Source organism: Aulonocara stuartgranti (assembly GCF_965226115.1).
Source record: "Aulonocara stuartgranti genome assembly, chromosome: 14".
Classification (NCBI taxonomy): Eukaryota; Metazoa; Chordata; class Actinopteri; order Cichliformes; family Cichlidae; genus Aulonocara; species Aulonocara stuartgranti.
The window spans coordinates 31,683,121-31,698,612 of NC_138950.1; positions in this window are offsets into that span (position 1 = coordinate 31,683,121).

Genomic DNA, 15,492 nt, shown 5'->3' on the forward strand with positions numbered 1-15,492 from the left:
CTAAAAACTTGCATATAACAATTGTGCACCATTCATTCCTCATCTTTGCTGCCCATCATTACAACTTTGCTAATGATGGGCAGCAGGTTAGTGTCATGATGTTACCTCAGATATGGTTAAAAGCCCTGTTAACGTAAGTGCTTCACGCCGGGTGCGGTGGCGCGTGCCTGTAATCCAAGCTACCGCGAGGCTGAGGTTTGAGGATTGTTTGAGCTCAGGAGCTCTGAGCTGCAGCAGGCTATGTCGATCGGGTGTCCGCATTGCGTTCGGCATTGATATGGTGATCCTGGGGGAGCCTGAGACCACCAGGTCACCTAAGGAGGGGTGCACCGGCCCAGGTCAAAGCCCCCGTGTCGCTCAGTAGTGGGATCGCACCTGTGAATAGATGCTGTAGCGCAGCCTGAGCAATACAGCTAGACCCAATCTTTATACACATCCTTATACTTGTCTCTAGATCACACAGCAGCCTCATCAGCATGTCTTGGTCTTTTTAATTCAAGTCCAAAACACTCACAAATCTGCTGCTCTGCTTGTCCGGCACCACCTCCACCTGCAGGACAGCTGCAACTACATCCTCCACTCTAAACACGCCACCGCCCAGCAGGTGGAGACAAACTCAAAGTAGGACATTTCCTTGGTGAGGAGAGAGGATGGAACCAAAAATGCATTTATCCCCGTGTTCTGTGTTGATGAAAATCACCCAACAGGAAAGCAGCTGGGCATTCATTTGAAACCAGTTCACAGGTTGGGCTGTGGTTCCCCCTCTAGCGTGTCTGCTTGAACTTTCAACTGTGAACCTCTTAGATCCAACCTTCCCAACTGCTCATCTCGCAAAAGACAAAATAGAAGAACCCAGAATGTCTTTTTATACCTGCTCACGCTTTTTCACGCTTCCCTCACAGGACGTCACATTTCACACTTTGGCCATCCAATCAAGTTGTTGACATCTAATCATTCCTGTCCACCACACCTGATCTTTCTATTTCGATCTGACTTACAACATTTAACACAAACTTTTAAATCAATATATTTTCTTAGTAATTATTTTTATTTGTTTATTACATGCACTTAACATACAAGTATGTCAAATGGAAATCAGCAACTGCGTGGGATTATTCAACTAGTTGGCTGCTGCAATGTGTCAGGATGGCCGAGCGGTCTAAGGCGCTGCGTTCAGGTCGCAGTCTCACCTGGAGGCGTGGGTTCGAATCCCACTTCTGACAATTGTATCTTGGCACTTCTTTCTTCCTTCTACTCATGGGTCTTTGATCAGTGCTTGTTGATCAATGGTCATGAGAATTTGCATAATCGTGATGAAGGAACTGACCTCCAAGCCCACTGTTCCTTCAGGGGGCTGCTTTCAGTCATTATGCAAATATACTGTTTATAAGATTGGGGAAACCTGCAGTCAGCTGACACTGAAGAAGTCACTTGGATGAGTGACGAGACATTTTTCCCACTGAAAACGCTACATTCAGATGAACAGAATCAACCTTTGGAGACTTCTTACTGTTGTGACAAAATACACTTGAAACTGGCAATTCTATATCAGTGGAGAACCAATTCCAACAGTCTAAGAGATGTCCATCAAGAGCCTGGGACGGTGGTATAATGTAGACCTCAATGATACCTGGCAACTTGACAAACGAAGGCAAAACTTGGCTAATGACCTCAGGCGGATTAACAACACTGCACTCCTTGAGTGAGGCTTGAGATGTCACTCAAGGACTCCCGGGACCCCATAGTGAGGGGCGCTGCTCCCACCCTAGCAACAGGGAGGAAGTGGACCACAGCCACGTCTGTGCTACAGGCCAAATCGGCTCTGAGCCATAATGACATGGTGGGTCGCGTCCAACGGGGCAGAGAAGGATTTGGTCTTGGCAACCTCGGTGGCAACAGGCATCTGTAACCGAACGTCAAAAAATGGTGGTGGAGGAGGTGTGTCGAAAGGAGGAAACAGTAAGACACGCCAGAGCCATAGCGCTGGCCAAGCAGGGTCACTGGATGAATTGGGAGAGTTTTGAAAAGAGGAAACTCTTATGGAGTGAAATCTGGTGAAATCGGTGGGACCTGATTTTTGGGGGGTGAAACCATACTGCATGTCTTCTCTGGCACATTGAATTTCTGTGTGACTTGTGTTTTCTGTGAGAGCTTTATAAAATCAAGCAGCTAACCATGACGTCTGCCTTTACAAAACACTTGTCAATCACTAAAGAGTTCCTTCACTTGTCAGTCACTATGTGGTACTAAAGAGCTGTCTGAAATTCAGTTACTTTACTTAGTACTATGTTCCTCCTACGCCGAGCGGCGCATCGGGCAGCTAGTGATCTCCATCGATGTCGGTCAGCAGCGACTGCTTCAGCTTCGTCCCAGGCAATGTCGACAGTTCTCAGATCGTCCATAAATGTTCGACGCCATGTGATCTTTGGTCGGCCTTGCTTTCGCTTGCCAGTGCGTGGACGCCATGTCATGGTAATCTTAGCTGGGCGATGAGGGGGTAGGTGTAAAATATGTCCCGCAAAGCGAAAGCACCTTTCTGCAACAACATCGGCTAATGGGCGGGTGCCTGCTCTTCGTAGGACCTCCTCATTTGTTATTCGGTCCCGGTAGGAAATTCTCAGGATTCGCCGCAAGCCACGTTGTTGAAGCACATTCAGGTGTTGAATAATTGCACTTGTTGAGCGCCAGGTTTCACTAGCGTAACGTGCAGTAGGGAAGACTATAGAGTTCAGTAGTCTGATCTTGACCCTTACATTCAGGGAGGTCGAGTTCCAAATAGGTTGGAGACGTCGCAGGACACCAACTGCCTTCCCTACTCTGCCGTCGACATCCCGATCAGAGACCCCGTCATTCGAGATGATGCTGCCAAGATATGTAAAATTCTCCACCTCTTCAGCACGTTGTTGGTTGATCATGACAGGAATGCGGGCACGTGCATAGCCAACTCGGAGTACCTTGGTTTTTTTGGCACTGATTCTTAATCCAACTTTCGTTGCCTCCCTCTGCAGGGCCGCGGTCAACGAAATTCAGTTACAACCCACACAAAGTTACAGATTGGAGTATCCGAGTGCTGAGGTGCGCTTGTGCGCAAAAGTCACAAACACTCTGCTGACTCACTAACTGTACAGCTCCAAACCTCCTCCGACCTCAAAGTCAGCACAGAAAGTGGGCGCCACGAGCTTCGTAGTATGTGTTTACATGGCTGAATAGCTGCTATATTCGAACAAACGCCTTCAGAGGAGACTGCGACCTGAACGCAGTGCCTTCGCCCGCTTGGCGACCAAAAACAAGTTACCACTATGTGACATGCAGTATGGTTTCACCTCCCAATAAGCAGGTCCCACCGAGATTTGAACGCAGATCGCTGGATTCAAAGTCCAGAGTGCTAACCATTACACCATGGAACCGATGTGAAACTGTGTGAACTGTCATGTCATGGCAACCTGCCTAAAAGTATTCAGCCAAATGATCAGTATGGATGACATTGTAGATTATTCACACTACGTTTCCATGGCTGAACAGCTGCTATATGTGTTATGAGAAGGATAATGTGTGTTTCTTCCAAAGTATCTAACAGTGGTAACCTCCACCAAACTGGCACTGCAATGTCAGAATGGCTGAGCGGTCTAAGACGCTGCGTTCAGGTTGCAGTCTCCCCTGGAGGTCTGGCTTTGAATCCCACTTCTGACATTGAAGCTTTACTCTTCTTGATATTGTGACAAAATACTCTTGGGTTAACCACGAGCTTTCTAAAAACTTGCATATAACAATTGTGCACCATTCATTCCTCATCTTTGCTGCCCATCATTACAACTTTGCTAATGATGGGCAGCAGGATAGTGTCATGATGTTACCTCAGACATGGTTAAAAGCCCTGTTAACGTAAGTGCTTCTCGCCGGGTGCGTTGGCGCGTGCCTGTAATCCAAGCTACCGGGAGGCTGAGGTTTGAGGATCGTTTGAGCTCAGGAGCTCTGAGCTGCAGCAGGCTATGTCGATCGGGTGTCCGCATTGCGTTCGGCATTGATATGGTGATCCTGGGGGAGCCTGAGACCACCAGGTCACCTAAGGAGGGGTGCACCGGCCCAGGTCGGAGACGGAGCAGGTCAAAGCCCCCGTGTCGCTCAGTAGTGGGATCGCACCTGTGAATAGATGCTGTAGCGCAGCCTGAGCAATACAGCTAGACCCAATCTTTATACACATCCTTATACTTGTCTCTAGATCACACAGCAGCCTCATCAGCATGTCTTGGTCTTTTTAATTCAAGTCCAAAACACTCACAAATCTGCTGCTCTGCTTGTCCGGCACCACCTCCACCTGCAGGACAGCTGCAACTACATCCTCCACTCTAAACACGCCACCGCCCAGCAGGTGGAGACAAACTCAAAGTAGGACATTTCCTTGGTGAGGAGAGAGGATGGAACCAAAAATGTATTTATCCCCGTGTTCTGTGTTGATGAAAATCACCCAACAGGAAAGCAGCTGGGCATTCATTTGAAACCAGTTCACAGGTTGGGCTGTGGTTCCCCCTCTAGCGTGTCTGCTTGAACTTTCAACTGTGAACCTCTTAGATCCAACCTTCCCAACTGCTCATCTCGCAAAAGACAAAATAGAAGAACCCAGAATGTCTTTTTATACCTGCTCACGCTTTTTCACGCTTCCCTCACAGGACGTCACATTTCACACTTTGGCCATCCAATCAAGTTGTTGACATCTAATCATTCCTGTCCACCACACCTGATCTTTCTATTTCGATCTGACTTACAACATTTAACACAAACTTTTAAATCAATATATTTTCTTAGTAATTATTTTTATTTGTTTATTACATGCACTTAACATACAAGTATGTCAAATGGAAATCAGCAACTGCGTGGGATTATTCAACTAGTTGGCTGCTGCAATGTGTCAGGATGGCCGAGCGGTCTAAGGCGCTGCGTTCAGGTCGCAGTCTCACCTGGAGGCGTGGGTTCGAATCCCACTTCTGACAATTGTATCTTGGCACTTCTTTCTTCCTTCTACTCATGTATCTTTGATCAGTGGTTGTTGATCAATGGTCATGAGAATTTGCATAATCGTGATGAAGGAACTGACCTCCAAGCCCACTGTTCCTTCAGGGGGCTACTTTCAGTCATTATGCAAATATACTGTTTATAAGATTGGGGAAACCTGCAGTCAGCTGACACTGAAGAAGTCACTTGGATCAGTGACGAGACATTTTTCCCACTGAAAACGCTACATTCAGATGAACAGAATCAACCTTTGGAGACTTCTTACTGTTGTGACAAAATACACTTGAAACTGGCAATTCTATATCAGTGGAGAACCAATTCCAACAGTCTAAGAGATGTCCATCAAGAGCCTGGGACGGTGGTATAATGTAGACCTCAATGATACCTGGCAACTTGACAAACGAAGGCAAAACTTGGCTAATGACCTCAGGCGGATTAACAACACTGCACTCCTTGAGTGAGGCTTGAGATGTCACTCAAGGACTCCCGGGACCCCATAGTGAGGGGCGCTGCTCCCACCCTAGCAACAGGGAGGAAGTGGACCACAGCCACGTCTGTGCTACAGGCCAAATCGGCTCTGAGCCATAATGACATGGTGGGTCGCGTCCAACGGGGCAGAGAAGGATTTGGTCTTGGCAACCTCGGTGGCAACAGGCATCTGTAACCGAACGTCAAAAAATGGTGGTGGAGGAGGTGTGTCGAAAGGAGGAAACAGTAAGACACGCCAGAGCCATAGCGCTGGCCAAGCAGGGTCACTGGATGAATTGGGAGAGTTTTGAAAAGAGGAAACTCTTATGGAGTGAAATCTGGTGAAATCGGTGGGACCTGATTTTTGGGGGGTGAAACCATACTGCATGTCTTCTCTGGCACATTGAATTTCTGTGTGACTTGTGTTTTCTGTGAGAGCTTTATAAAATCAAGCAGCTAACCATGACGTCTGCCTTTACAAAACACTTGTCAATCACTAAAGAGTTCCTTCACTTGTCAGTCACTATGTGGTACTAAAGAGCTGTCTGAAATTCAGTTACAACCCACACAAAGTTACAGATTGGAGTATCCGAGTGCTGAGGTGCGCTTGTGCGCAAAAGTCACAAACACTCTGCTGACTCACTAACTGTACAGCTCCAAACCTCTTCCGACCTCAAAGTCAGCACAGAAAGTGGGCGCCACGAGCTTCGTAGTATGTGTTTACATGGCTGAACAGCTGCTATATTCGAACAAACGCCTTCAGAGGAGACTGCGACCTGAACGCAGTGCCTTCGCCCGCTTGGCGACCAAAAACAAGTTATCACTATGTGACATGCAGTATGGTTTCACCTCCCAATAAGCAGGTCCCACCGAGATTTGAACGCGGATCGCTGGATTCAAAGTCCAGAGTGCTAACCATTACACCATGGAACCGATGTGAAACTGTGTGAACTGTCATGTCATGGCAACCTGCCTAAAAGTATTCAGCCAAATGATCAGTATGGATGACATTGTAGATTATTCGCACTACGTTTCCATGGCTGAACAGCTGCTATATGTGTTATGAGAAGGATAATGTGTGTTTCTTCCAAAGTATCTAACAGTGGTAACCTCCACCAACCTGGCACTGCAATGTCAGAATGAGTGAGCGGTCTAAGGCGGTCTCAGGTTGCAGTCTCCCCTGGAGGTGTGGCTTTGAATCCCACTTCTGACATTGAAGCTTTACTCTTCTTGATATTGTGACAAAATACTCTTGGGTTAACCACGAGCTTTCTAAAAACTTGCATATAACAATTGTGCACCATTCATTCCTCATCTTTGCTGCCCATCATTACAACTTTGCTAATGATGGGCAGCAGGTTAGTGTCATGATGTTACCTCAGATATGGTTAAAAGCCCTGTTAACGTAAGTGCTTCACGCCGGGTGCGGTGGCGCGTGCCTGTAATCCAAGCTACCGCGAGGCTGAGGTTTGAGGATTGTTTGAGCTCAGGAGCTCTGAGCTGCAGCAGGCTATGTCGATCGGGTGTCCGCATTGCGTTCGGCATTGATATGGTGATCCTGGGGGAGCCTGAGACCACCAGGTCACCTAAGGAGGGGTGCACCGGCCCAGGTCAAAGCCCCCGTGTCGCTCAGTAGTGGGATCGCACCTGTGAATAGATGCTGTAGCGCAGCCTGAGCAATACAGCTAGACCCAATCTTTATACACATCCTTATACTTGTCTCTAGATCACACAGCAGCCTCATCAGCATGTCTTGGTCTTTTTAATTCAAGTCCAAAACACTCACAAATCTGCTGCTCTGCTTGTCCGGCACCACCTCCACCTGCAGGACAGCTGCAACTACATCCTCCACTCTAAACACGCCACCGCCCAGCAGGTGGAGACAAACTCAAAGTAGGACATTTCCTTGGTGAGGAGAGAGGATGGAACCAAAAATGCATTTATCCCCGTGTTCTGTGTTGATGAAAATCACCCAACAGGAAAGCAGCTGGGCATTCATTTGAAACCAGTTCACAGGTTGGGCTGTGGTTCCCCCTCTAGCGTGTCTGCTTGAACTTTCAACTGTGAACCTCTTAGATCCAACCTTCCCAACTGCTCATCTCGCAAAAGACAAAATAGAAGAACCCAGAATGTCTTTTTATACCTGCTCACGCTTTTTCACGCTTCCCTCACAGGACGTCACATTTCACACTTTGGCCATCCAATCAAGTTGTTGACATCTAATCATTCCTGTCCACCACACCTGATCTTTCTATTTCGATCTGACTTACAACATTTAACACAAACTTTTAAATCAATATATTTTCTTAGTAATTATTTTTATTTGTTTATTACATGCACTTAACATACAAGTATGTCAAATGGAAATCAGCAACTGCGTGGGATTATTCAACTAGTTGGCTGCTGCAATGTGTCAGGATGGCCGAGCGGTCTAAGGCGCTGCGTTCAGGTCGCAGTCTCACCTGGAGGCGTGGGTTCGAATCCCACTTCTGACAATTGTATCTTGGCACTTCTTTCTTCCTTCTACTCATGGGTCTTTGATCAGTGCTTGTTGATCAATGGTCATGAGAATTTGCATAATCGTGATGAAGGAACTGACCTCCAAGCCCACTATTCCTTAAGGGGCTGCTTTCAGTCATTATGCAAATATACTGTTTATAAGATTGGGGAAACCTGCAGTCAGCTGACACTGAAGAAGTCACTTGGATGAGTGACGAGACATTTTTCCCACTGAAAACGCTACATTCAGATGAACAGAATCAACCTTTGGAGACTTCTTACTGTTGTGACAAAATACACTTGAAACTGGCAATTCTATATCAGTGGAGAACCAATTCCAACAGTCTAAGAGATGTCCATCAAGAGCCTGGGACGGTGGTATAATGTAGACCTCAATGATACCTGGCAACTTGACAAACGAAGGCAAAACTTGGCTAATGACCTCAGGCGGATTAACAACACTGCACTCCTTGAGTGAGGCTTGAGATGTCACTCAAGGACTCCCGGGACCCCATAGTGAGGGGCGCTGCTCCCACCCTAGCAACAGGGAGGAAGTGGACCACAGCCACGTCTGTGCTACAGGCCAAATCGGCTCTGAGCCATAATGACATGGTGGGTCGCGTCCAACGGGGCAGAGAAGGATTTGGTCTTGGCAACCTCGGTGGCAACAGGCATCTGTAACCGAACGTCAAAAAATGGTGGTGGAGGAGGTGTGTCGAAAGGAGGAAACAGTAAGACACGCCAGAGCCATAGCGCTGGCCAAGCAGGGTCACTGGATGAATTGGGAGAGTTTTGAAAAGAGGAAACTCTTATGGAGTGAAATCTGGTGAAATCGGTGGGACCTGATTTTTGGGGGGTGAAACCATACTGCATGTCTTCTCTGGCACATTGAATTTCTGTGTGACTTGTGTTTTCTGTGAGAGCTTTATAAAATCAAGCAGCTAACCATGACGTCTGCCTTTACAAAACACTTGTCAATCACTAAAGAGTTCCTTCACTTGTCAGTCACTATGTGGTACTAAAGAGCTGTCTGAAATTCAGTTACTTTACTTAGTACTATGTTCCTCCTACGCCGAGCGGCGCATCGGGCAGCTAGTGATCTCCATCGATGTCGGTCAGCAGCGACTGCTTCAGCTTCGTCCCAGGCAATGTCGACAGTTCTCAGATCGTCCATAAATGTTCGACGCCATGTGATCTTTGGTCGGCCTTGCTTTCGCTTGCCAGTGCGTGGACGCCATGTCATGGTAATCTTAGCTGGGCGATGAGGGGGTAGGTGTAAAATATGTCCCGCAAAGCGAAAGCACCTTTCTGCAACAACATCGGCTAATGGGCGGGTGCCTGCTCTTCGTAGGACCTCCTCATTTGTTATTCGGTCCCGGTAGGAAATTCTCAGGATTCGCCGCAAGCCACGTTGTTGAAGCACATTCAGGTGTTGAATAATTGCACTTGTTGAGCGCCAGGTTTCACTAGCGTAACGTGCAGTAGGGAAGACTATAGAGTTCAGTAGTCTGATCTTGACCCTTACATTCAGGGAGGTCGAGTTCCAAATAGGTTGGAGACGTCGCAGGACACCAACTGCCTTCCCTACTCTGCCGTCGACATCCCGATCAGAGACCCCGTCATTCGAGATGATGCTGCCAAGATATGTAAAATTCTCCACCTCTTCAGCACGTTGTTGGTTGATCATGACAGGAATGCGGGCACGTGCATAGCCAACTCGGAGTACCTTGGTTTTTTTGGCACTGATTCTTAATCCAACTTTCGTTGCCTCCCTCTGCAGGGCCGCGGTCAACGAAATTCAGTTACAACCCACACAAAGTTACAGATTGGAGTATCCGAGTGCTGAGGTGCGCTTGTGCGCAAAAGTCACAAACACTCTGCTGACTCACTAACTGTACAGCTCCAAACCTCCTCCGACCTCAAAGTCAGCACAGAAAGTGGGCGCCACGAGCTTCGTAGTATGTGTTTACATGGCTGAATAGCTGCTATATTCGAACAAACGCCTTCAGAGGAGACTGCGACCTGAACGCAGTGCCTTCGCCCGCTTGGCGACCAAAAACAAGTTACCACTATGTGACATGCAGTATGGTTTCACCTCCCAATAAGCAGGTCCCACCGAGATTTGAACGCAGATCGCTGGATTCAAAGTCCAGAGTGCTAACCATTACACCATGGAACCGATGTGAAACTGTGTGAACTGTCATGTCATGGCAACCTGCCTAAAAGTATTCAGCCAAATGATCAGTATGGATGACATTGTAGATTATTCACACTACGTTTCCATGGCTGAACAGCTGCTATATGTGTTATGAGAAGGATAATGTGTGTTTCTTCCAAAGTATCTAACAGTGGTAACCTCCACCAAACTGGCACTGCAATGTCAGAATGGCTGAGCGGTCTAAGACGCTGCGTTCAGGTTGCAGTCTCCCCTGGAGGTCTGGCTTTGAATCCCACTTCTGACATTGAAGCTTTACTCTTCTTGATATTGTGACAAAATACTCTTGGGTTAACCACGAGCTTTCTAAAAACTTGCATATAACAATTGTGCACCATTCATTCCTCATCTTTGCTGCCCATCATTACAACTTTGCTAATGATGGGCAGCAGGATAGTGTCATGATGTTACCTCAGACATGGTTAAAAGCCCTGTTAACGTAAGTGCTTCTCGCCGGGTGCGTTGGCGCGTGCCTGTAATCCAAGCTACCGGGAGGCTGAGGTTTGAGGATCGTTTGAGCTCAGGAGCTCTGAGCTGCAGCAGGCTATGTCGATCGGGTGTCCGCATTGCGTTCGGCATTGATATGGTGATCCTGGGGGAGCCTGAGACCACCAGGTCACCTAAGGAGGGGTGCACCGGCCCAGGTCGGAGACGGAGCAGGTCAAAGCCCCCGTGTCGCTCAGTAGTGGGATCGCACCTGTGAATAGATGCTGTAGCGCAGCCTGAGCAATACAGCTAGACCCAATCTTTATACACATCCTTATACTTGTCTCTAGATCACACAGCAGCCTCATCAGCATGTCTTGGTCTTTTTAATTCAAGTCCAAAACACTCACAAATCTGCTGCTCTGCTTGTCCGGCACCACCTCCACCTGCAGGACAGCTGCAACTACATCCTCCACTCTAAACACGCCACCGCCCAGCAGGTGGAGACAAACTCAAAGTAGGACATTTCCTTGGTGAGGAGAGAGGATGGAACCAAAAATGTATTTATCCCCGTGTTCTGTGTTGATGAAAATCACCCAACAGGAAAGCAGCTGGGCATTCATTTGAAACCAGTTCACAGGTTGGGCTGTGGTTCCCCCTCTAGCGTGTCTGCTTGAACTTTCAACTGTGAACCTCTTAGATCCAACCTTCCCAACTGCTCATCTCGCAAAAGACAAAATAGAAGAACCCAGAATGTCTTTTTATACCTGCTCACGCTTTTTCACGCTTCCCTCACAGGACGTCACATTTCACACTTTGGCCATCCAATCAAGTTGTTGACATCTAATCATTCCTGTCCACCACACCTGATCTTTCTATTTCGATCTGACTTACAACATTTAACACAAACTTTTAAATCAATATATTTTCTTAGTAATTATTTTTATTTGTTTATTACATGCACTTAACATACAAGTATGTCAAATGGAAATCAGCAACTGCGTGGGATTATTCAACTAGTTGGCTGCTGCAATGTGTCAGGATGGCCGAGCGGTCTAAGGCGCTGCGTTCAGGTCGCAGTCTCACCTGGAGGCGTGGGTTCGAATCCCACTTCTGACAATTGTATCTTGGCACTTCTTTCTTCCTTCTACTCATGTATCTTTGATCAGTGGTTGTTGATCAATGGTCATGAGAATTTGCATAATCGTGATGAAGGAACTGACCTCCAAGCCCACTGTTCCTTCAGGGGGCTACTTTCAGTCATTATGCAAATATACTGTTTATAAGATTGGGGAAACCTGCAGTCAGCTGACACTGAAGAAGTCACTTGGATGAGTGACGAGACATTTTTCCCACTGAAAACGCTACATTCAGATGAACAGAATCAACCTTTGGAGACTTCTTACTGTTGTGACAAAATACACTTGAAACTGGCAATTCTATATCAGTGGAGAACCAATTCCAACAGTCTAAGAGATGTCCATCAAGAGCCTGGGACGGTGGTATAATGTAGACCTCAATGATACCTGGCAACTTGACAAACGAAGGCAAAACTTGGCTAATGACCTCAGGCGGATTAACAACACTGCACTCCTTGAGTGAGGCTTGAGATGTCACTCAAGGACTCCCGGGACCCCATAGTGAGGGGCGCTGCTCCCACCCTAGCAACAGGGAGGAAGTGGACCACAGCCACGTCTGTGCTACAGGCCAAATCGGCTCTGAGCCATAATGACATGGTGGGTCGCGTCCAACGGGGCAGAGAAGGATTTGGTCTTGGCAACCTCGGTGGCAACAGGCATCTGTAACCGAACGTCAAAAAATGGTGGTGGAGGAGGTGTGTCGAAAGGAGGAAACAGTAAGACACGCCAGAGCCATAGCGCTGGCCAAGCAGGGTCACTGGATGAATTGGGAGAGTTTTGAAAAGAGGAAACTCTTATGGAGTGAAATCTGGTGAAATCGGTGGGACCTGATTTTTGGGGGGTGAAACCATACTGCATGTCTTCTCTGGCACATTGAATTTCTGTGTGACTTGTGTTTTCTGTGAGAGCTTTATAAAATCAAGCAGCTAACCATGACGTCTGCCTTTACAAAACACTTGTCAATCACTAAAGAGTTCCTTCACTTGTCAGTCACTATGTGGTACTAAAGAGCTGTCTGAAATTCAGTTACAACCCACACAAAGTTACAGATTGGAGTATCCGAGTGCTGAGGTGCGCTTGTGCGCAAAAGTCACAAACACTCTGCTGACTCACTAACTGTACAGCTCCAAACCTCTTCCGACCTCAAAGTCAGCACAGAAAGTGGGCGCCACGAGCTTCGTAGTATGTGTTTACATGGCTGAACAGCTGCTATATTCGAACAAACGCCTTCAGAGGAGACTGCGACCTGAACGCAGTGCCTTCGCCCGCTTGGCGACCAAAAACAAGTTATCACTATGTGACATGCAGTATGGTTTCACCTCCCAATAAGCAGGTCCCACCGAGATTTGAACGCGGATCGCTGGATTCAAAGTCCAGAGTGCTAACCATTACACCATGGAACCGATGTGAAACTGTGTGAACTGTCATGTCATGGCAACCTGCCTAAAAGTATTCAGCCAAATGATCAGTATGGATGACATTGTAGATTATTCGCACTACGTTTCCATGGCTGAACAGCTGCTATATGTGTTATGAGAAGGATAATGTGTGTTTCTTCCAAAGTATCTAACAGTGGTAACCTCCACCAACCTGGCACTGCAATGTCAGAATGACTGAGCGGTCTAAGGCGGTCTCAGGTTGCAGTCTCCCCTGGAGGTGTGGCTTTGAATCCCACTTCTGACATTGAAGCTTTACTCTTCTTGATATTGTGACAAAATACTCTTGGGTTAACCACGAGCTTTCTAAAAACTTGCATATAACAATTGTGCACCATTCATTCCTCATCTTTGCTGCCCATCATTACAACTTTGCTAATGATGGGCAGCAGGTTAGTGTCATGATGTTACCTCAGATATGGTTAAAAGCCCTGTTAACGTAAGTGCTTCACGCCGGGTGCGGTGGCGCGTGCCTGTAATCCAAGCTACCGCGAGGCTGAGGTTTGAGGATTGTTTGAGCTCAGGAGCTCTGAGCTGCAGCAGGCTATGTCGATCGGGTGTCCGCATTGCGTTCGGCATTGATATGGTGATCCTGGGGGAGCCTGAGACCACCAGGTCACCTAAGGAGGGGTGCACCGGCCCAGGTCAAAGCCCCCGTGTCGCTCAGTAGTGGGATCGCACCTGTGAATAGATGCTGTAGCGCAGCCTGAGCAATACAGCTAGACCCAATCTTTATACACATCCTTATACTTGTCTCTAGATCACACAGCAGCCTCATCAGCATGTCTTGGTCTTTTTAATTCAAGTCCAAAACACTCACAAATCTGCTGCTCTGCTTGTCCGGCACCACCTCCACCTGCAGGACAGCTGCAACTACATCCTCCACTCTAAACACGCCACCGCCCAGCAGGTGGAGACAAACTCAAAGTAGGACATTTCCTTGGTGAGGAGAGAGGATGGAACCAAAAATGCATTTATCCCCGTGTTCTGTGTTGATGAAAATCACCCAACAGGAAAGCAGCTGGGCATTCATTTGAAACCAGTTCACAGGTTGGGCTGTGGTTCCCCCTCTAGCGTGTCTGCTTGAACTTTCAACTGTGAACCTCTTAGATCCAACCTTCCCAACTGCTCATCTCGCAAAAGACAAAATAGAAGAACCCAGAATGTCTTTTTATACCTGCTCACGCTTTTTCACGCTTCCCTCACAGGACGTCACATTTCACACTTTGGCCATCCAATCAAGTTGTTGACATCTAATCATTCCTGTCCACCACACCTGATCTTTCTATTTCGATCTGACTTACAACATTTAACACAAACTTTTAAATCAATATATTTTCTTAGTAATTATTTTTATTTGTTTATTACATGCACTTAACATACAAGTATGTCAAATGGAAATCAGCAACTGCGTGGGATTATTCAACTAGTTGGCTGCTGCAATGTGTCAGGATGGCCGAGCGGTCTAAGGCGCTGCGTTCAGGTCGCAGTCTCACCTGGAGGCGTGGGTTCGAATCCCACTTCTGACAATTGTATCTTGGCACTTCTTTCTTCCTTCTACTCATGGGTCTTTGATCAGTGCTTGTTGATCAATGGTCATGAGAATTTGCATAATCGTGATGAAGGAACTGACCTCCAAGCCCACTGTTCCTTCAGGGGGCTGCTTTCAGTCATTATGCAAATATACTGTTTATAAGATTGGGGAAACCTGCAGTCAGCTGACACTGAAGAAGTCACTTGGATGAGTGACGAGACATTTTTCCCACTGAAAACGCTACATTCAGATGAACAGAATCAACCTTTGGAGACTTCTTACTGTTGTGACAAAATACACTTGAAACTGGCAATTCTATATCAGTGGAGAACCAATTCCAACAGTCTAAGAGATGTCCATCAAGAGCCTGGGACGGTGGTATAATGTAGACCTCAATGATACCTGGCAACTTGACAAACGAAGGCAAAACTTGGCTAATGACCTCAGGCGGATTAACAACACTGCACTCCTTGAGTGAGGCTTGAGATGTCACTCAAGGACTCCCGGGACCCCATAGTGAGGGGCGCTGCTCCCACCCTAGCAACAGGGAGGAAGTGGACCACAGCCACGTCTGTGCTACAGGCCAAATCGGCTCTGAGCCATAATGACATGGTGGGTCGCGTCCAACGGGGCAGAGAAGGATTTGGTCTTGGCAACCTCGGTGGCAACAGGCATCTGTAACCGAACGTCAAAAAATGGTGGTGGAGGAGGTGTGTCGAAAGGAGGAAACAGTAAGACACGCCAGAGCCATAGCGCTGGCCAAGC